General features: G+C 41.9%; 1 protein-coding gene across 7 annotated transcripts in view; it reads left to right on the top strand.

Moving 5' to 3' along the window:
- Positions 1–1414: 1414 nt before the first annotated feature.
- STAT3 (signal transducer and activator of transcription 3) overlaps positions 1415–20748 on the top strand; it is a 63595-nt gene continuing 44261 nt past the window's right edge. For 5 of the 7 annotated variants that reach the window (XM_032616571.1, XM_032616573.1, XM_032616569.1 and 2 more), the window contains exon 1: positions 1418–1655. The gene's annotated coding sequence lies outside the window, so the exon portion shown is untranslated. Of the gene's footprint in view, positions 1656–20748 lie in introns of all 7 variants that reach the window. The other 2 variants (XM_032616568.1, XM_032616570.1) reach the window with 2 other exon arrangements.

Raw genomic sequence — 20748 nt, 5'->3', positions numbered from 1 at the left:
CCTATAGATGCTCTCACCTCTCACTTGCATATAAGGTGGACCAAGGGTCTAAATTGGGGAACCAGGAGAATTTGTGAGTAAAATCTCATGCTGAATATTTCTGGGACTAGACTCCATAGTCACCAGCAAACTCTCAGAAGTATCTATGATCCCCCAACGGTTAGGAGTCATTGGTTTTCTCACCAGAAATTAATAAGAATAGCTATCCTTGGGGAGAAGGATTGGTGGGGGAAGGGGGGAGATTTTCAGTTTTAATTTTTGACTTTTCTTAACTGTCTGAATTTTCTAACCACAAACGTGTGACTTTCATTGAAAAAACTGTCATCAGGGTTTATTTGGGTGGTGAGATAACTGGCCCTTTTTAGATTTCATCTTACTACCTCTTTGTACTAAACAAACACAACAAACACAAACAAACACTAATAGCTGTTATTTTTTAAAAACCTTGATAGTCTTAACACACACACACACACACACACACACACACACAAAATCACACCATTATGCAAAGTACATCCTCTATTATGTAAGGTAAAATGTCTACATTTCCTATAAACTACTAGTTTTAATGCAGTAAAACTTGCATTCGAAGTAGATGAGGCGAAAAAGAAAAAGGCACACCATTTCAAGTATTTCAACTCAGACGCATAAAAACAATGTGTATGTGTGTCATTCTTCATCTGTACTGTCTCCTCATTCCCTTGAACCGGCCAGTGTGCGAGCCGTTGGCCTTTGATGCTCGAAGCGAAGACGGAACGCAGGACTGGGTTAAATCCACTACCCTCTCCCCACGCACTCTAGTAATTACTCTATTTCCACGTCATGTTTCCGGGTGTGTGTGTCCCGACTCACGCAGAAACTGAAGTTCAAAGCAGGCGGGAGTCACCCATATTCTTTTTGCTGTGCCCAGAAACCCAATTCAGGCGTTGGGCCCCTAGAGGATCTGGCGATACCTGGGGACTGTCTAACTGGCTGATTCCCACGTGGTAAGTGGCTCCCGACCTCGCCCCTACGTGGTGTCAAGGGCCGGGAAAAGGGAGAGCAGGCAGAAGAGAGCCGCATCAGGGCCATTTAAAGTGTCTTGACGTCACGCACTGCCAGGAACTCAGCTGAGTTTTCAGCAGGACATTCCGGTCATCTTCCTTCCCTCCCCCCGGGTCTCTCTGCCCAAGGCCTTGGTTCTTCTCCTGCTGTTACGGAGGGAGGAGCACTAAGCCCTCGGAACAGCCAGAACAGGGGCGTTCCCAGCCTTCTATTGGCTCCGCCCTTTCTCCAAGAGGCTCTTCTTATTGGCCGGTGGGTGGGGCATCGGTTGTACAGTACACTCACCAGGGCCTCTGGGTGGCCGAGAAAACTGGTTGTCTCATGAATTATGCATGAGCGGCGTGTCAAGGCCCGGCGGGGTTGGGCGGGGATTGGCTGGAGGGACTGTAATTCAGCGGTTTCCGGAGCTGGGGCAGCGTAGACTAGTGGGGGAGGCTGGGGTTCTGACGTCGCCGCGGAGGGAGCGAGCCCGAACCGGATCCTTGACAAGAACCCCAGCTCGGCGCTTACCCAACATTTGCTAGGCGAGACTCCGCGGCCTGAGGGACCCCGCGGCCCGCACCCCGGCGCAAGCGCAGCCCCGGCCAGTCGGGCCTCAGCCCGAGCAGCAGGTGAAGGGGATTAAGGGTGGGGCTGCCCCCCGACGGCCTCCAGGCCTGGGCATCCCCGGGCGGGGGCGGGGGGCGGGCGCTGGGAGCCCCTGGGGCGTTTGGGGGAGTAGTGGATGGAAACTTCAGTGGGTCGGGGGGATACGAGGAGAAACGGAGGGTAGCTCTGAAGGGACAGCTCCCCGGGATGACAGGAGCCGGCCTCTGAAGGGACAGGGTGCGCTGGAAGGAAGTTTCGTTCTTTGGAGAAAGGGGAGACGCCGAGGAAGAGAGAATGGGCTGGAGGGGGAGGACTGTGGGGCGAGCGCACTCTAGGGTGGGGGGGGCAGGAGTGAGGGACAGCCCCCCAACTTCCTGCTCCCTGGGGCTCTGGGGACGTTCCGGCCACAGGAGCGACTGTCACGCCGGCGGAGATCTCCACAGAGGTTGGTGGGGCGGGTTGGCAAGCGCCTCCTCCCCGCCCCCCGGCGGGGCCCGGCGGCTCCCGGCTGAGCCATTTCCTCCGCCTTGCCCTGTTCCCGCTCCTTTAGGAGCCAGCTGTGCCCCCCTGGAGGAGGTAGGAATAGGAGTCTTCCCCCTACAGCCTCATGGACTGGTTGGTTGTGGGTAGGATTATTGCATAAGAATCAAGTTTCCTGTAGGGAAATTGACAGTCTCGTACTCTTTCTAAATTCCCTCCCGTCTTTTTCTAGGTTAAAGTCGTGATTCCCTCCTCCCCCTTCTAAAAAAACAGAATAAAACCCCCATCAAGCCAGCTCTAGAGGGAAATAAACCTATTTCCTCCTTGACATTGTTCTTTTATAAACACCTAGTAAACTTGGCCAGAAGATAAATAATTGAGCCCTTGCGTTTACTGGATTGTCGTGTTGCTTAATTGCATAGGACAGAATGAACCAATCCAGAGTGGGAGTTTTCTGTCTCAGAGCCAACATCTTGGGTAAATGCAGAGGAGAGGGAAACGAAGACAGGCTGGCCTTGGCAAAGTCACGTGTGCAAACTTTACCTGTGTTTGGGGGTGTGGTTGCACTTAAGTTAGCAAAATTCAAACCATCACCCAAGTTGTTTTTCCCATGTTTAGTCCACATCCCTCTGTGTTATATCAGGTGGATGTATGGTACTGACACACTTATTCGTATTAAAAATGTATGTAATGTGTCCCTGCTGGTTTTTATTGTGTGTGCATCTAAAGGGTATATTTATTCTGTGTGTGGGTTGTAATTTTTTGGCTGGCTGGGCTGATACAGCATTGGTTTGAATAAATCAGAACAGTAAATTATCTCAATCTTTTATATGTGGATTTAAACTGTGTTATGACTTCATTCAGCCAATTTTCTGTTTTATATTAAATATATCTATTCCCTGAGTCAACACATTTATTTCCTTATTACATGTGCCAGACTGGGGTACTAGTAGAATTTTTGCAGTGACATTTGCACAGTTGGGATGGAGGAAAGAAATCTTCAAAACAAAACAAGACAAAAAATGTAGATGTTAGAGACTTGATCTTATTAATCTCTATATCTGCTAGCGTATCCACCACAAAGAACCACTAGAAAATTCATAAATCTTTTATATGTAGTTCTTTTGGGAAGAATAGCCATGTAGAAATATCCACAGTTATGACTTGACCCACAAAGGGTAGATAGTTCATATAACCTTAACTCTGTTTTGTAGATAAGGAAATTGAGATCAAAGGAGCAAAACACTTGCCTGGGGCAGCAGAGTGTCATAGTGGTGGAATTTGTACCTTCTGTATATTTTGTTTGCTTTTGACTATCTATGCTTAAGTATTAGATCTTGACTTAGCGTGACTGTAGGCCCTGCTGGGAAAGATGTCAGTGAAATTCTGACATATACCTAGACAATGAAATACCACCAGTAGTCTGTAAGACTCCAAGGGAGATATTTAATAAACAGGTGAAAAATGATGTACAAATGGGGTTTCCTTAGGTTTTTAGGTTTTGTTTTGTTTTGTTTCCTATCTAACTGCTATGGCTAACTTGGGAAGTAACTTTTTTTAAAAAAAATATTTTATATTGGAGCATAGTTGATTAACAGTGTTGTGTTAGTTTCAGGTGTACAGCAAAGTGATTCAGTTATACATATACATGTATCTATTGTTTTTCAATTTCTTTTCCCATTTAGGTTATTACAGAATAGTGAGCAGCATTCCCTGTGCTATACAGTAGGTCCTTGTTGGTTATCTGTTGTAAATATAGCAGTGTGTACCTGTCAATCCCAAACTCCCAATCTGTCCCTCCCCACAAGTAGCTAACGTTATAGTGTGCATAATTTACCATCAGAATTTAGCTGTTTGCTAATGGAAAGAGATATTTATTTACGCAAGTTTGTAGGTGAAGGACAGTCATGACCTAAATGTCATTTAAACCAAAGTGCCTTGTGGCTTGATCAGTGGTCATTTGTGTCTCCAGAAAGTTGCTTTCTCCTCCCTGCCTCTGCACATCTTGACTTTCAGATGGTGAGATGGGGCAGAGGTGGTGGCCATCATTACAGATGCCGAGTCTGGCACCTTTTAATCTTATGGCTTTCTCAGAGGTGATGTACAAATCAACAAATATTTACTTTTTACAACTTTGTGGAAGTTGCTATGAGGAACAAGACGCCTTGTTTACAGAACTTGAGGTCTACTGAGGCAGCTTCATAAATGCTTTATCCATGTAGTGCAACATGTTTTCCTCAAAGAGGTGGTGAGACATTAAGCCTGTGCTGTCCAACAAGGTAGCTATTATATATTAAAAAACATATAGCACAGATATAGAACATTTCCATTAACGTAGAAAGTTCTGTTGGACGGTGCTTCACTAAGCGCTACAGGTCTTCAGTAGAAGGATTGGTTATGAGGCTTGCAGTTGTCTAGAAGTCTTCTTGCTAACTGAGAGCTTTGATCTGGGGCCCAAATAATGGTTGGCATTTGACAGTTATAAAGAATTTGGGGTGAGGAGGTATGGTGATATAACACAAACAAAATCCTGGTAGATTAGGAAGGTAAGTAGGGAAGAAGGAGTGCCTGCATATAAGAGGTCTTGAATGCAAGACCAATGAATTTAAAGATTTTTGAGGCTGAATACTGGTGTTTAATTATGGAGTGCCTACCCCATGCCTGACCTTGGTTAACTTGTACAAAGTAAGTCGGTACATATGGCCTCTGCCCTAGGGGAGTTGTCACTGAAGCTGACCTTATACACTGGGCCAGCACTCAAAAAGAGGGGTCCTGACTTATTGGATTTGTGTTATTAAGTGCAGAAGTGCTTTTTGAGGATTTTTAATTGGCTACAAATGTCCACTCACATTTTCTGTCTTCCATATTTAAAAAAATTTATCATAACTTTTGGGTCATGTATAACAACCAGCCAAAGAGCACTTGAAGGACATCCCCAGATCCTGGAGAACTCCTGGTGTCCTGGAGCAGCCTTGGTGAGGTCCAGCAGGATGACACCCCTGGGCTACTTCACACTTCAGTCTTTGTTGGTTATCGTGAAAAAAAGTAATATTGTGGTTACACATTTGTTACAAGGAACCTTGGCTTACTATGGGGCACTTCTGTCAGGAATGCTAGATGGTACTTTGGTGGTAAGTTGTTTGAAATGTCTCCAGTTTTTAAAAGGAATAGCATATGCAAGAAAATTTCTGTTATGGTCAGTTCTCCTATATCAGTATTATCACAACTCGGTTCAGATCAGCAAGCATATTATATATTGAGAGCTAACTATTGTGCTAGGCAGGATCCAAGGATAATGCACTATGGTCCCTGTTTTCACAGAACCGGAAGTGGTGTTGTCGGGCTGGGGTATGTGCTGCATCAGTATGGACTTAGGGTTGGGAAGATGATAGCACAGTGGTTCAGAGATCAGGCTCTGGAGTCAGACACATCTGGGATTGGATCTTGGATCTGCCACTTCCTAGTCAGAATCTGAACCTCAGTTTTCTTATCTGTGAAAGGATAGGATAACAGTACTTATCTCCTAGGGCTGTTGAAGACTCCAGGAGATAATGCAGGTAAAATACTTAGCATAATGCCTGGTACACATTACCAGGAGATTAACTCTTTTTAGGGGTGAGAGAAAGGCTTTACCTTAGAGGGGTATTCACATGGGAACACCTGAAAATGGTTTTGTAGGATCGGTAGGAATTCTCCCAACAAAGCTGAGTGGTGAATAGTTGCATTCAAGGCTGAGGGAACGTGAGTGTGCAGAGGCTTAAAACAGCATAATGTGTTCAGGGAGCTATAGGTAGAAGTTCTTAATTTAGGAGAACTGAGGGGAAAGGAAGCTACGGCTCTTAGCCCTTCTTTTCTGTTAATAATTGGGTTCAAATGTCATTAACTTGTTTTGTCCTGTTTATGAAAGTAATGCATGCTACTGTAAATAAATTTATATTTGTAGAAATACAAACTATGTATATTTTATATATATGTCTTATTTGGTGTATATTTCTCCAGCTTTTTTGCAGCTTTTTCTACTTACCAATTTATCTTGGACAATTTTATTGCAAATTCCTTTTATTTTTATTTTTTATAAATTTATTTATTTATTTTTGGCTGCGTTGGGTCTTTGTTGCTGTGCGTGGACTTTCTCTAGTTGCGGCGAGCAGGGGCTACTGTTCTCTGTGGTGCACAGGCTGCTCACTGTGGTGGCTTCTCTTGTTGCAGAGCGCAGGCTTAGGAGTTGTGGCGCGCGGGCTTAGTTGCTCCGTGGCATGTGGGATCTTCCCGGACCAGGGCTTGAACCTGTGTGCCCTGCATTGGCAGGTGGATTCTTAACAACTGCGCCACCAGGGAAACCCCACAAATTCCTTTTTAACAGCCTAATAAAAGAATAATAAGGAAGGCAGATCTGCCCCCCAAATAAAATAAGGTTTAGATTGTCTGGCTTTCCTTTCTGCTGCGCCCCCCCATCCATATGAATAAATGACTTCCCTAATCACTGAACTTTTCTCTGACTTTTTAACTACATCAAACAAGGAACTTATGTTTTGAACTTTCCTAAGGTAACTGTTACTGTAGTGTCGAAATGCTTGGGCAGTGAGTTTGAGGGTTTCATGGTCCACAGTTGCAATAAGAGTTAAAAGAATGGCGATGAGATCAGACTTCCTGGGCTTTAATCCCAGATCCAGCACCTCTTAGATCTTGGGTCAGTTGCTTTAACTTCTCCAGGTTTCAGTTTCTCTGTCCATAAAATGCAAATGCCAGGTCCAATTGTAAGGGATTTGTGAGGATTGAGCAAGATTTGAAGCAACGTATATGAAGTACTTTGCACAGTGCTTGGGAGATAGCTAAAATTGGAGTGCTTAATAATTACTATTATTAAAACCTGCAATATCTATCTAACTATAAAGTCAGGCCAGTTATGATTCACAGTAACCTTTAATGACCCAGAGGAAAGAAGGAGTAATCAGGAGATTCTAACCTAATAGGAAAAAAACTAAATGAATAGGGATGAGGGGGATTTACACTGTGGCGGAGGAAATGAAGTCTATCACGTAAAAGGAATAGACAAGGCAAACCATAAATTCCTGTTTACACAGATGCCCTTGTCATACATATGTCTCTTTGCGTCTTCTGATTGTGGCCCATTTATTTGAAGTAATATTCAACACATTAAATTTTAATGACCACTTAGGATTTGAACAGTCCCTTGGAGTTCTTCTTGATACAAAAAGTGCAGATAATATGAAAGGTTTCAGGGGTACAGGAGTCAGGCAAGGACGGTGGGACAGCATGCAGCTTGGGGGGGTGAGGCAGCATCCTAAGTAGAGTGAATAATCTGTACGAGGCTGGGAAGTGATTTGTCCCTTCACTTCTGTGTGTGTGCACGCGCGCGTGCGTGTGTTTTCATTGGAGGAGTCTAGCTTTGCTTTCCTGTCTTGTAACTTTCCTTTGCAAACAAATACTCAAAACAGCCTTGTGGTTTAAGAAGAGCCACTCAGCACCTTCATGAAACGGGTTCTCTTGCACCAGCTCTCCAGTTTGGGGTCAGAGAAGGCTGGAGAGAAAAGGCCTCCCGGCTGTTTCTTGGCCGAATGTGGGGCAGGAGGAAGCCAGCAGAGTTTGAAAGAGAAAGTAAACCTTCTGGTAAATAAATGGCTTCCCTATTGTGGAGGAGGAGTGCAAATTATTAGGGGGATGTTTGGGTAGTTTTTGTAGAAGCCGTTTCTGAAGACTGATTGAGATTATTGAAGGTGAGCCCGATTTAGGAAAACCCTGCCTGGTCTGCTGTGAACTGACTGTTTTCCCGCTTTGTTGATTGATTTTATTAGTTTGTGGCAGCCTGACCTCGCATTCTTGTTATGAGAATTGGAGGATTTGAGTGTGACCTTGAGCACCTGCTTAGGTGAAAGCTTCTTAAAATGCATGTTTTTCGCTTCTTTTCTAATGTTAATTTTGTTTTTACTTTTGAGCAAACGCTTTTCCTGACAGAGTCTAAAATCAGGAGACTTTCCTTTTGTTCTCTCCTCACCCCCACCCCCCAGTTCACCCAAATGTAGTCCTCAAAACCTCAAACCCCAGATGTTAGCTGTGTAATTACCTCTCCTCTAAACCAAGCAAAGTGCAATCATCCATTGAGTTAGCATTAAAATCGTCAGCCTTCGAATTTCTTTCTACTTGTGGTTTAGACACAATAAATATTTAATCTCAGACCGACTTTGCCTTTGGGCCTCTTTTTATCAGTAGGTTTAGGGAAAGCAAGTTTATTGAAACATTAACCAAAATAGAACGTAATTAGGATGGTCACTCTCTTGTGCACAGGGGCAGGTGGAATAATCAAAGCATTCTGAAGCCAAATCTCAATATTTATTCTTCTGGGGATTTTTTTTTTTTTTGCGGTACGTGGGCCTCTCACTATTGTGGCCTCTCTCGTTGCGGAGCACAGGCTCCGGACGCGCAGGCTCAGCGGCCATGGCTCACGGGCCCAGCCGCTCCGCAGCATGTGGGATCTTCCCGGACCGGGGTACGAACCCGTGTCCCCTGCATCGGCAGACGGACTCTCAACCACTGAGCCACCAGGGAAGCCTCTCAATATTTATTCTTAATTCCACGTGTTATTGTCCCCTTTCATTCGAGTACATAAATAAGAGTGGCCTGTAAGTAGAAGCAGCTGGGACACTTGAGGGTCCTAATTACTACGTTGAAGAATCCTAGGTTCATGGAGCCATTTAAGATTCCTGTTTCTCAAATGTACTGCTGTGGTAGGGGATGTCAGTAGGGGTGGGGGTGAGGGAGGTTAGGTGAACTCTGTACTTCCCACTCAATTTTGCTTTGAACCTAAAATTGCTCTGAAAAGTCAAGCTTATTAATTTAAAAAAAATCCTGCAGAAATATCTGAGGTGTCCTGGGTCAGAAGTGCCCGGTGTACAGCTGTGTGATTCCAATGACTTCCTTCTACCTCAGGGTACCCTAAGCTTGGCAATGAGAGTTCCATGCTTTAACCCAGTGAGTATCTCTCAAGTAATGGAGAATGAGATGAACCTGCTTCCTCTTTCCTTAGGAAAGATAGGTTAAGAATGCTAGTCTTAACCACAGATTTGCAGCAAGGATGTATCAGTTTTGTTTTTCAGTTCCAGATTTCAGTTTTCTTATTTGGGGGGGTGGGGTTTTAATTAGTACAGTAAGTGGAAAGTCTCCCCTTCACCTTATCCTCTGAACTCTCTCTCCCAGGGACAGCTAGTTACCTATTTCTTACTTATCTTTCTAGAGTCATTGTGCGTGTTATACAAGCAAATGTGTTATTCTCTCTCTCTTTTTCCTTCCAGAGATAGTAGCAAATTATACGCGTAACTCTGTATCTTACTTTTTGTCACTCTGTTTATCTTAGGAAATATTCCGTGTGAATATCCACCTCGTGTTTTTAAGATCTGCATAGTGTGGATTTAGGGTGGGATGAAATATCAGTATTGTGATCTCAGGAGAACTTGGAGGGGAAATTTCAGTTTATTGTTGCTTTAAAAAAAATTCTTCATAGTAGTCTTCTAGGCTATGGATGTCATAATTTATTTAATATCCTAATGATAGGCGTAGGCTGCAGAATCTAAAGACAGAAAGCAGTGTTGTAAGTATCATCATGTTTGTCTTGAGGCACGTATGAATAAATCTGTACCTGTATCCTTTTAATGTTTTAATCATCATATGCATACTGCTTAGAAATGTAGCTTTTCAGTGAACAGAGTGCACATTTCCCTCCTTAAACGTATATTTAATTCTGGGGAGAAGTCTAGCTACCTCATTTTTTTTTTTTAATATTTATTTATTTGGCTGCGCCGGCTCTTAGTTGCGGCAGGCAGGATCTTTGTTGCCGTGTGTGGGATCTTTAGTTGCAGCATGAGGTGTCTTTGGTTGCAGCATGCGGGATCTAGTTTCCTGACCAGGGATCGAACCCGGGCCTCCTGCACTGTGAGCATGGAGTCTTACCAACTGGACCACCAGGAACGTCCCTAGCTACCTCGTTAAATATGAAACCCCAGTGAGTGTCTGTTACTTGGGCAGGTAGGAATTGTTGCACACCCTACCCACCCCCCCAATATTTTTTAAAGCTTGCTGTTCATATACCTATGATACCAAGGTCCAGCTTCTATTAATGTCAACGGCTCCATCCTTAAATCACCATACACAGTTTTGTGTAAGCCTCTGCTGCTCCTTTGGCCAGTGGTGGTGGGGTTTTTGTTTTTGTATTGTTCCCATGGATAGTTTGCTCATTGATGCTTCCGTTTGAGTTGTCTGTAGCAGCAATTCTCAGAGTGTGGTCTGCAGACCCCGGTGGGTCTCAGAGCCTTTCATGGTGGGTCTTTGAGATCAAAACTATTTTCATAGCATTATTTGTGTTTTTTATGTAGTTGGCATTTGCACTTATACTAGTAGTCATTGTACTCAGTGCACTCTCAGGAAAAAAAAAATCTGATTTCCGTTAATAATGTCTGTGATCAAACAGTGAACAATATTAATTTCATTATCTCTCAACTCTTGAGGATGTCTTTTTGATATTCTGCAATGAAATGGAAGGGATGCCTAAACCACTTCTGCATAGAGAAGTACAGTAGAAAAGCACTGTGGTATTGTTTGAGTTGTGATCTCATACTAGCTGCTTTTTTCATGAAACACCATTTTTACTTGAAAGAATGATTGACAGACTGATGGGGATATTGGTAGGACTTTTCTCAAAAATGAATGAAGGATAGCTTTCTCTTCAAGGAAAACAATTGACACTATTTGTTACCGATGATAAAGTTTAAGCTTTCGATGATAAATTAGAGTGTGAGAAAACTTGTATCCACTACTGTGACTTTGACGGCTTCCCAGTATTAATTAATCTAATTTTTTGACAATAACAAATGTGATTTTGTGATAGTTTATAATGAAATGTGTTGGCATTTGGAAGGTCTGCATGTCTCTGAAGTAGTGTTTTCCAAATGATTAATGCATGGCATTACAAAATCATGCATGGGAAAACATTCTACTCAGAATGCAAGATAGACTAATGGATCTTAATGTAACTGAGTGTGAAGAGTTCATTGCTGTGGTTTCAGAATCTGCATTGCATCTAACCTTTAAGAAACTACTACTTGTCGGGCTTCCCTGGTGGCTCAGTGGTTGAGAGTCCGCCTGCCGATGCAGGGGACACGGGTTTGTGCCCCGGTCTGGGAGGATCCCACATGCCGTGGAGCGGCTGGGCCCGTGAGCCATGGCCGCTGAGCCTGCGCGTCTGGAGCCTGTGCTCCGCAACGGGAGAGGCCGCAATAGTGAGAGACCCGCATACCGTAAAAAAAAAAAAAAAAAAAGAAACTACTACTTGTCAAGTTTTGGTGTAATATTAAAGAATATCCAAACTTATCTGCAAAGATAATTAAGATACTCTCCTCCTTTTCCAATTAGTATGAAGCCAAAATTTCTTCTACGCTTCAACCAGAACAACATACTGCAACAGACTGAAAGAAAAACAGAGCTGTGAGAATCCAGCTGTCTTCTGTTAAGCCAAGCATTAGAGAAATCATTAAAGAAATTTCCAAAACTTTAACAATGCCAGTTTCCATTTTGTTGCTGTTGTTGTTTTGGAAAATAGGTTATTTTTCGTAGAGATGTTATTTATGTAATAGGTTTATTGCTTTTTTAATAAATTAATATATTTAAAATTTCTCAGTTTTAATTTGTAATACAGTAAACATTGGTATACCTCCATAGAGAAGAGCTCTTAGGGGTCCCCAATTTTTAAGGATATAAAGGGGTCCTGAGAACAAAAAGTTTGAGACTTGGTCTAAAGGTTTTAGCATAAGAACCCCTGGGATACTTGTTTAAGAAACAAGATTCTATGGTTCTGTTCTAGAGCCTGGTTTAGTAGATCTAGTGTCATTTTTAACAGGCAGCCCTGATACAGGTGGTCCTTGGTTTGAGAAATGCTGCCCTAATGAATCATAAGCTATAAAAGTCTTCAGATTAGTGAAGTCATATCCACAGGGTTTAGAAATCATTGTTGTTTTGAGGATGAAGGTAAATGGTAGATATGTGGTCTACTAAGTAAAAATGCTTTGGAGATTTCTTTTTATTCTGTTTGTTCTTCTTAGTATTTATGGAACTGAATATTAATCAAATAGATTATGACTATCAAAAGCATCACTTTACCAGATTAATGTTCAGTTTGGTTTTATTGATAGATTATCCATGAACATATTAAGACAGTTTCTGAAGGATTGGATTAACTTCTAAAGACAATTCTGGTAAAGAATTGTCTTTAAATTCTATAAGAAGTGTTCTATTTCAGACATGTCTTTTACTTTAGTACATGTAATGTAAGTAAAGCTCTCATTTTCCTTTCTTCTTGTAATTGCTTGTATTACTAATTCAAAGAGAAATTTATTTGTCAGAGATCACACAGCAGAAATAAGACTTAAAAACCCCAACCTAAACTGGAATAGTGTTTCTAAATTCTAAATTATTATCTTTATAAGTATTTATTCTTTTTCTTTCTAAGCCATGTCCACTACCTCACTTACATTGTCAGATTATAATTTCATGAGTAATTGAGGCTTTTTCTTAACCTTTGCTTGTGTAGATGCTAATGGATAAGATCAGCTGTTCTCTGAAGAGCGCTCACATCATGCAAAATTGTAATGTACAATGAGGTCACTTATTTTTCCAAGTATAGTATTCATTTTGATAAGACTTTCACAGAAAAGCTTGTCTAATTGGGGAGATAGCTTATCTTCCTTCTTAAATGTAATTGAAACTTTATGGGGTCAGATTTATCTTTTTTTTTTGGCGATACGCAGGCCTCTCACTGTGGTGGCCTCTCCCGTTGCAGAGCACAGGCTCCGGACGCGCAGGCTTAGCGGCCATGGCTCACGGGCCCAGCCGCTCCGTGGCATGTGGAATCTTCCCAGACCGGGGCACGAACCTGTGTCCCCTGCATCGGCAGGCAGACTCTCAACAACTGCGCCACCAGGGAAGCCCAAAGACATTAACTTTTTAAAAAAATTTATTTATTTTATTTGTTTTACTTTTGGCTGTGTTGGGTCTTCGTTGCTGCACTCAGGCTTTCTCTAGTTGCAGCGAGTGGGGGCTACTCTTTGTTGCGGCGCACTGGCTTCTCATTGTGGTGGCTTCTCTTGTTGCAGAGCATGGGCTCTAGGCACGTGGGCTCAGTAGTTGTGGCTCGTGGGCTCAGTAGTTGTGGCATGCAGGCTCAGTAGTTGTGGTACACGGGCTTAGTTGCTCCACGGCATGTGGGATCTTCCCAGACCAGGACTCGAACCCGTGTCCGCATTGGCAGGCGGATTCTTAACCACTGTGCCACCAAGGAAGCCCGACACATTATTATTAACATTAGAGTTCACTCTGTTTGCATTCTAGGAATTTTGACAAATGTATAATGACATATATCCACCATTACAATATCATACAAAATAGTTTCACTGCCCTACAAATCCCCCGTACTCCACCTATACATCCCTCCCCCAAACCCCTGGCAACCACTGATCTTTTTTAATATCTGCATAGTTTTATCTTTTCCAGAATGTCATACAGTTGGAATCATACAGTATGTAGCCATTTCAGACTGCCTTCTTTCACTTGGCAACATTCATTCAGATTCCCCATGTCTTTTCAAGGCTTGATAGTGCATTTCTTTTTATTGCTGAATAATTTTCCATTGTCTGTATATACCATGGTTTGTTTATCCATTCACTTATCGAAGGACATCTTGATTGTTTCCAAGTTTTGGCAATTAAGAATGAAGTTGCTGTAAGTACTCATGTGCAGGTTTTTGTATAGACATAAGTTTTCGGCTCATTTGGGTAAATATCAAGGAGCAATATTGCTAGATCCTAACTGAAGGGAGGAGTAAGAATGGTGGGTTGGAGGGTCACCAAGTTGAAGGGATACTGCTCTGTCACCATCCTGCTCACCCTTTTAGTGGTATTGGACACAGCTGAGCGTCTTTTTTTTTTTTTTCTTAAAACATTCTCTTCTCTTGGCTTCTGTGACATTTTCCCTGGTTTTTCTTCAGTCTTGCTGGTCTTTCCTGCTTGCCTTTCCTGGTTCATCTACCTGAACAGTAATGTTGAAGTGCCTCAGGCCTCTGTCTGGGGCTCTCTTTTCTCCTCTTTTTCTATATTCTGTCCTTGGGTTATTTTATCCATTACTTTGACTTTATCATCTCCATCCTGATGACTGACTGACTACCAAGGACGTATCTCCAACCCAGGTGTCTCCAGGCTCCCAATTCCTGTGTCCTGATGCTTAATTGACATTTCCCCTTGGGCAGTTGTAGTTATCTCCTATTTATCTTGTCCAAAACATAACTCTTTTTTAAAAAATTGAAGTAGTTGGGGACTTCCCTGGCGGTCCAGTGGTTAAGACTTCACGCTTCCAATGCAGGGGGCACAGGTTTCATCTCTGGTTGGGGAACTAAGATCCCACATGCCGCGTGGTGCAGCCAAAAAAATAAATAAATAAATAAATTGAAGTAGTTGATTTACAGTATTGTGTTAGTTTCAGGTGTACAACAAAGTGATTCAGTTAAATATATGTATAAATTTTTTCAGATTCTTTACTATTATAGGTTATTACAAGATATTGAATATGGTTTCCTGTGCTATAAAGTAAATCCTTGTTGTTTACTTTATATATAGTGGTATATATCTGTTAATCCCATACTCCTAATTTAAACCTCCCCCCAAGAAACATAGCTCTTAAGCTTTCTGACCACAAGCTTGTGCCCTTCTCCCCACTCAGCTTTCCCCATCTAAGTAAATGGCATCACCACCTAGCCCATGGTACAAACCAAAAACCTAGGAATAGCCTTAATTCCCCCTTTCTCTCATACCTCTGCTTCTCTTCAAATCATCAGCAAGTCCTGCTGCTGGTTCTACCTCTAAAGTTTTCTTAAATTCCTTTACTTGTCTCGTCCTGACTTCTGGTCCTGCTCTATGGTAGACTAGATACCCTGAAAACCTCCCCTACAAAACACCAAGAAATGTTGGATACACTGAACCCTCCAGGAAATTAGGGAAATCTTCAGAGGCAAAAATCAAACGGAATCGCACCAAAATAAGGGAGAAGTCAGCCTATGATGGGTGTGGGTGTGGGGGGCATTTCCCTATCCCCATTGCTAAAGATGTTTAGTTTAACAGCCCCGCTAGGCAGCAGACAGGGTCTTGCTCTTGGTAAGGAGTCAGCCAAGTCTGAAAGAATTCCTAAGCATAGGCCTGTCCATTTTAAGATTTGAATTTACACTCTCTTTGGTCCTGGAAACTCCAATCTGAGATTCTTAACATAATAAGGTCCCTTTTCCTTTAGGAGTCAGGACAAATAGCTTACATCCTTCCAGATGCCATATCTGAAGTATGACCCCAGTCACTCACTATCCTACATCTTTACTGCTCTTATCACCAGTGGTAATTGTCGTCCTCATTTACTTGTCTGTCTTCCTCCATCTCAAGGAGGGAAGAGACCTGTCTGTCCTGTTTACCACTCTATACTACTGAAGGGTTTTTGTATTTTTTTTTAATGAATGAACAAATGAATGGGTCAGTGATTCGAGTAAGTAGGCTCCTTCTGAGAGAAGATAAAATGATGTTGCCTCAATTTTATTTTATTTTGGTACTAAGCATTTCACTTTAAAACAGTTTAAATTTTTATCCAGAGTAATGCATACAAATAATTTAGAAATTGAAGAGTACTGAAAGACTCATGTTGAAAACAATAGTCTTCTGTCCCATCCATTCTCATTTCCAAGTATTGCTTCCCAGAGACAGCTGCTTTGAAAGCATTTAGCTTTTTTTGGGGGGGGGTATTTACTTCTATGCGTCTAGATAATAAGCTTATGCTGCTATTTTAAAAAAATTTTTATTGGAGTATAGTTGATTTACAATGTTGTGTTTCAGATGTACAGCAAAGTGACTCAGTTGTACATGTACATATATCCACTTTTTTTTAGATTCTTTTCCCATATAGGCCATTACAGAGTGTTGAGTAGAGTTCCCTGTACTCTAAGCAGGTTTTTTTTAGTTATTTATTTTGTATATAGTAGTGTGTATATGTCAGTCCCAGTCTCCCAGTTTATCTCCCCATCCCCTGATACGCTACTATTTTTGAAATATCAAATCTTAGACACCTTTTGACTTCCTATTACCATTGGTGAAGGTTTTCTTTCACCACCGCTCTTCCTTCCCATACCTCACAATGAAATCGTAATTTTTATTTTTTAAATTTTTTTATCATCATATTTAAACCACTTTAGTTAAACCACTAAATCATGCATTTTATTTTGACTAAATAAGTATTGTTCACTGATAAGCCAAGTAGTGTACTATGATTACATTTCCTTTCTCATGCAAATATTTGTTTTTTCTGGAGTTAATGTTTTTATCTTAAAAATTGATTTAGTTTTCTTATACCTATTGCTAACTTTCCCCAAATGTTCCAGCAGTTGTCTCAAATGCCTGGCAGTTTACTTCAGATATTTAAACACATTGACAATCTATTCATCATTTTCTTGGCATCCCTCTCACCCCATCATTCTGCTGCAATCTGGGTCTCTTTTTTTTTTTGGCTGTGTTGGGTCTTCGTTGCTGCGCGTGGGCTTTCTCTAGTTGCGGCGAGTGGGGGCTACTCTTTTCGTGGTACGCGGGCTTCTCACTGCAGTGGCTTCTCTTGTTGTGGAGCACGGGCTCTAGGCGCACGGGCTTCAGTTGTGGCACATGGGCTCAGTAGTTGTGGCTCGCGGGCTCTAGAACGCAGGCTCAGTAGTTGTGGTGCACGGGCTTGGCTGCTCCACGGCATGTGGGATCTTCCAGGACCAGGGCTCAAACCTGAGTTCCCTGCATTGGCAGGCGGATTCTTAACCACTGCGCCACCAGGGAAGTCCCTGTGTTGAAAGTTTGATGCTGTTCTGACTTCTGATCCTCTCCAAGAGACCTGGTTCTTTTCTCTGGAAGTTTGTATGACTTCTTCATTCCCACTGTTCTGAAATTTCACAGAATGTGCCTTCATGCGGGTTTATTTTCATTCATTGGATTGGGTTCTAGATGGGTCCCTTTCAATCTGGAAAGGGAAATTCTTATTATTTCTTTGATAATTCCCACTTTACCATTTTCCCCTTCTCTTTTTCTGTGAATCCTCTTGGTCAGATATTAGATCTTTTGGACAGATCATCTGAGTTGTGTTTTGTTTCCCCTCTGCTTCTATTTTCCATCTTTTTTGTTGTGGATTATATTCCAGGAGGTTTCCTTGGCTCTTTCAACCCATCTATTTAGTTTTAAATTCTGGGTGTCATTCTCAATTTCAAGAGTCCTTTCTCAGTTGCCATTTTCATCTTCATTTTTATCCTATTCCTGAGACATATATAATTTGTCTCTTTGAGGATACTACTTATAGTTTTGTGAATTTTTGTATACGCCTAGTATTTTCTGATTCCTGAATTCCTCTTTTCTTTTGTTCATCTCTTTCTCTCATGTTGGAGGTTTTCTTCAAAAGTATTCTTTCTGTCTTCTGCTGGTTTCGGAGAAAGGTAGTTTTCTCGAGGATCTAAATGCTTCTTATACAGATTTTTCAACCAATTCTCCTGTTTTTAGCCAAACTTCTTATCCCTCCCTTCAACCATATCTACCACCTCCAACTTTGAGCTTTTTCAGGGTTATACAGCATACACTTACTGTTCAGTTTTCTCAGCTGTGCTAGGCAGTTACCATCACTCTGCTTTCTGGATTCCAGAATTTTACTGACATCTTTTGTCCACTGTCATCTCATTTCCCATTCCTTGTCCTTGTGGGTTTGTACCCATTGCCCCTGCTTTACTGTCACTTTAGAAGGCCTGTGGGTCATGTTTAACCAGAAGATCTGTGTCACGTCCTCTTGAGCACCCCTGTGTTTGCACATGCGCTGGTCCCTCTGCTTGGACTGGCTGCCCCTTCCTCTCTAGCATTACCAGCTCACCTGCAGAACTACTATACCTTGGAAAGCCAGTGTACCTTGTAAGGTATAGCACCACTCCATTTCCATGTAATTACCTTGTTATTTGTCTGCCTTTCTTTCAAAACTGTATCTTCCTTGACAGGAGGGACCAGTTTGGACAAGTCCCAGGAACACCATTCACCTTGTTATTTTGGAGTTACGTTCCAGGAGTACACCCTGAACTTGTGCATTCCTCTCACTCTGGCAGAGAGACTATGAATTCTCCATTTCTGTGTTCCTTGGGGCTTAGCAAAGCACCTGGGAAAGAGGCACTCAAATGTTCAGTAAACCAGTGACACCTCTACATGTGGCCTTTTAAATGTTACAAGTTGGCTAGAAAGCCTCTGAGATGGAGATGTAGTGTATAGCATGATGACCATACTTAACCACACTGTATTGTATGGTTTTTGTTAGTTTGTTCAGTTTTTGTTTGATTTGTTTTTAATTTTGGCTGCACTGAACAGCTATGCGAGATCTCAGTTCCCCGACCAAGGATTGAACCCGGGCCACGGCAGTGAAAGCCCAGAATCCTAACCACTAGGCCACCAGGGAACTCCCTTGTATGTTTGAAAGTTGTGAAAGAGTAGATCTTAAAAGTTCTCATCACAAGAAAAAAAACTAACTTTGTGAAGTGATGGATGTTAATGTATATTGTGAAATGGTAAGCATTTCACAATATACACATATTTCAAATCACTGTGTTATATACCTAAAACTAATACAACGTTATATGTCAATTGTAGCTCAATAAAACTGAGGAAGAAAATAAAAGAAGACCTCTGAGAAAACGATATATTTTGTTTCTGTGCATTTTTGTCTACCGAGGTCACAGTATGTGATAAACTTTTTTTTCAGACCCCAACATATTCTTCAGAAGAATAGCAACTGTGACCCTTTCTTTCTGCCTGGTTAGAAGATTTTTTTCTCTTTGTAATCAGACTTTTCCCTACCATTCTAGCCGTATTTTTCTAGTTGTAAAATTGAAGGCTTGACCTACTCCTTGTCCTATTTTGTGGTGGAAAGAACACTAGACTAAGTCAGGAGACTGATTATTGGATGTTGTTCCCAACGGTCATGTCAGTGGTCTATTTCCGTGCCTGTGAAGTGAAGAGGTTGGATTTTATATATTTTAAGAGCTCTTAAACGACAACAACAATAGCAACAACTATATGCTTTTTGTTATTGAGTTGGAGCCCAAGTGTCTTGAGGGCACAACACTGAAAAGCAGGCAATAGATTTCCTGTGTAAAGAGATTTACTGTTGATTCTAGGTTGGGTCGTAGACCTTTCACTTTGGGAATATCTCAGAATAAACTTACTCATCCGAGTGGTTTTATGTTTTATGAGATACCTCATTTCAGTGTCTATATGTCAGTATTTAGTTATATAATTTCTTCGGTTCTCCAGTACTACCAACAGGCTCATGTCATGTAATGTTCCCTTTTAGATGGCGGCCGGGAGCTAAAGTCTCATTATTGCGATTTAAGGAGTAACAGCTCTACTGTGTAACAGTTTAGCTTGATAGGAAAAGCCTTATAATAAAAAAAAAAAATTGTGATGCTTACATTTTCTTTTTTTTTTTTTTTTTGATGCTTACATTTTCATACAAATTCTTCTGTTGGGAAACTACATATTTGCTTTGTCACTTATAGAAAATTTTTATGAATTATTGTACCTATTAGATCATGCTTAAGGAAGACTAGCTTATGCCATTATGTGAAGTTAGTTAGCTGCTTAAGGTATTTCAGTCTTTGTGCTAAAAGTATGTTACAGATTTTTTTAACTTATTAATTTTCATTCCTTTATTCAACAATTATTTGAGCATTCTCTAGGTACTGGGGAAGTAGCAGTGAACAGAAGAAAGTCTGTTCTCATGGAGCTCACATCCCTAGCAGGTGGCGATGGAGGAGAGAAACAAAAAAGAAATCTGTGGCGTATTGGATGGTGATGAGTATGTGAAGAAAAATTCCGCAGGGGTAGATGTGCTATTTTAGATAGTGGTGTCAAGGGACATTTGCACAGAGACCTGAATGAAGTGAGGGAGCGAGCCAGGTAGCTGTCCAGGGGAAGAGCTTTCCAGGAGAGAGAAGAAGGTACAAAAGGCCTAGGGCAGAAATGGGTGTGATGTTTTCCAGAAGCAGAAAAGAGAGAGGTGTGAGCAAAGGAGTGAGCAGTGGAGAGGTCAGAGAGGCACCCAGGGCAGAATGGACTGACTCTCTGGTGGACCATGGTGGGAGTTTGGATCTTCTTCTGACTGGGTTTTGAGCAGAGGAATGAAATGATCTGGCTTATATTTTGAGAAGATCTATAATGTGGAGAATAGACTGTAGAGGGACAGGAGTGAGAGCATCAAGCATCAGTTAGGAGTTTAGTACAGTAGTTTAGGTAAGAGCTGATGGCGGCTTGGATTAAGATGGTCGCAGTGGAGGTAGTGAGAATTGCTCACGTTTTAGATATGGTTTTTTAAAATTAATTAATTAATTTATTTTTTGGTTGTGTTGGGTCTTTGTTTCTGTGTGAGGGCTTTCTCTAGTTGCGGCAAGCGGGGACCACTCTTCATCGCGGTTCGCGGGCCTCTCACTATCGCGGCCTCTCTTGTTGCGGAGCACAGGCTCCAGACATGCAGGCTCAGTAGTTGTGG

This window comes from Phocoena sinus, chromosome 20, assembly GCF_008692025.1.
Source record: "Phocoena sinus isolate mPhoSin1 chromosome 20, mPhoSin1.pri, whole genome shotgun sequence".
Taxonomy (NCBI): Eukaryota; Metazoa; Chordata; class Mammalia; order Artiodactyla; family Phocoenidae; genus Phocoena; species Phocoena sinus.
This window is presented reverse-complemented; position numbering and strand designations above follow the sequence as displayed.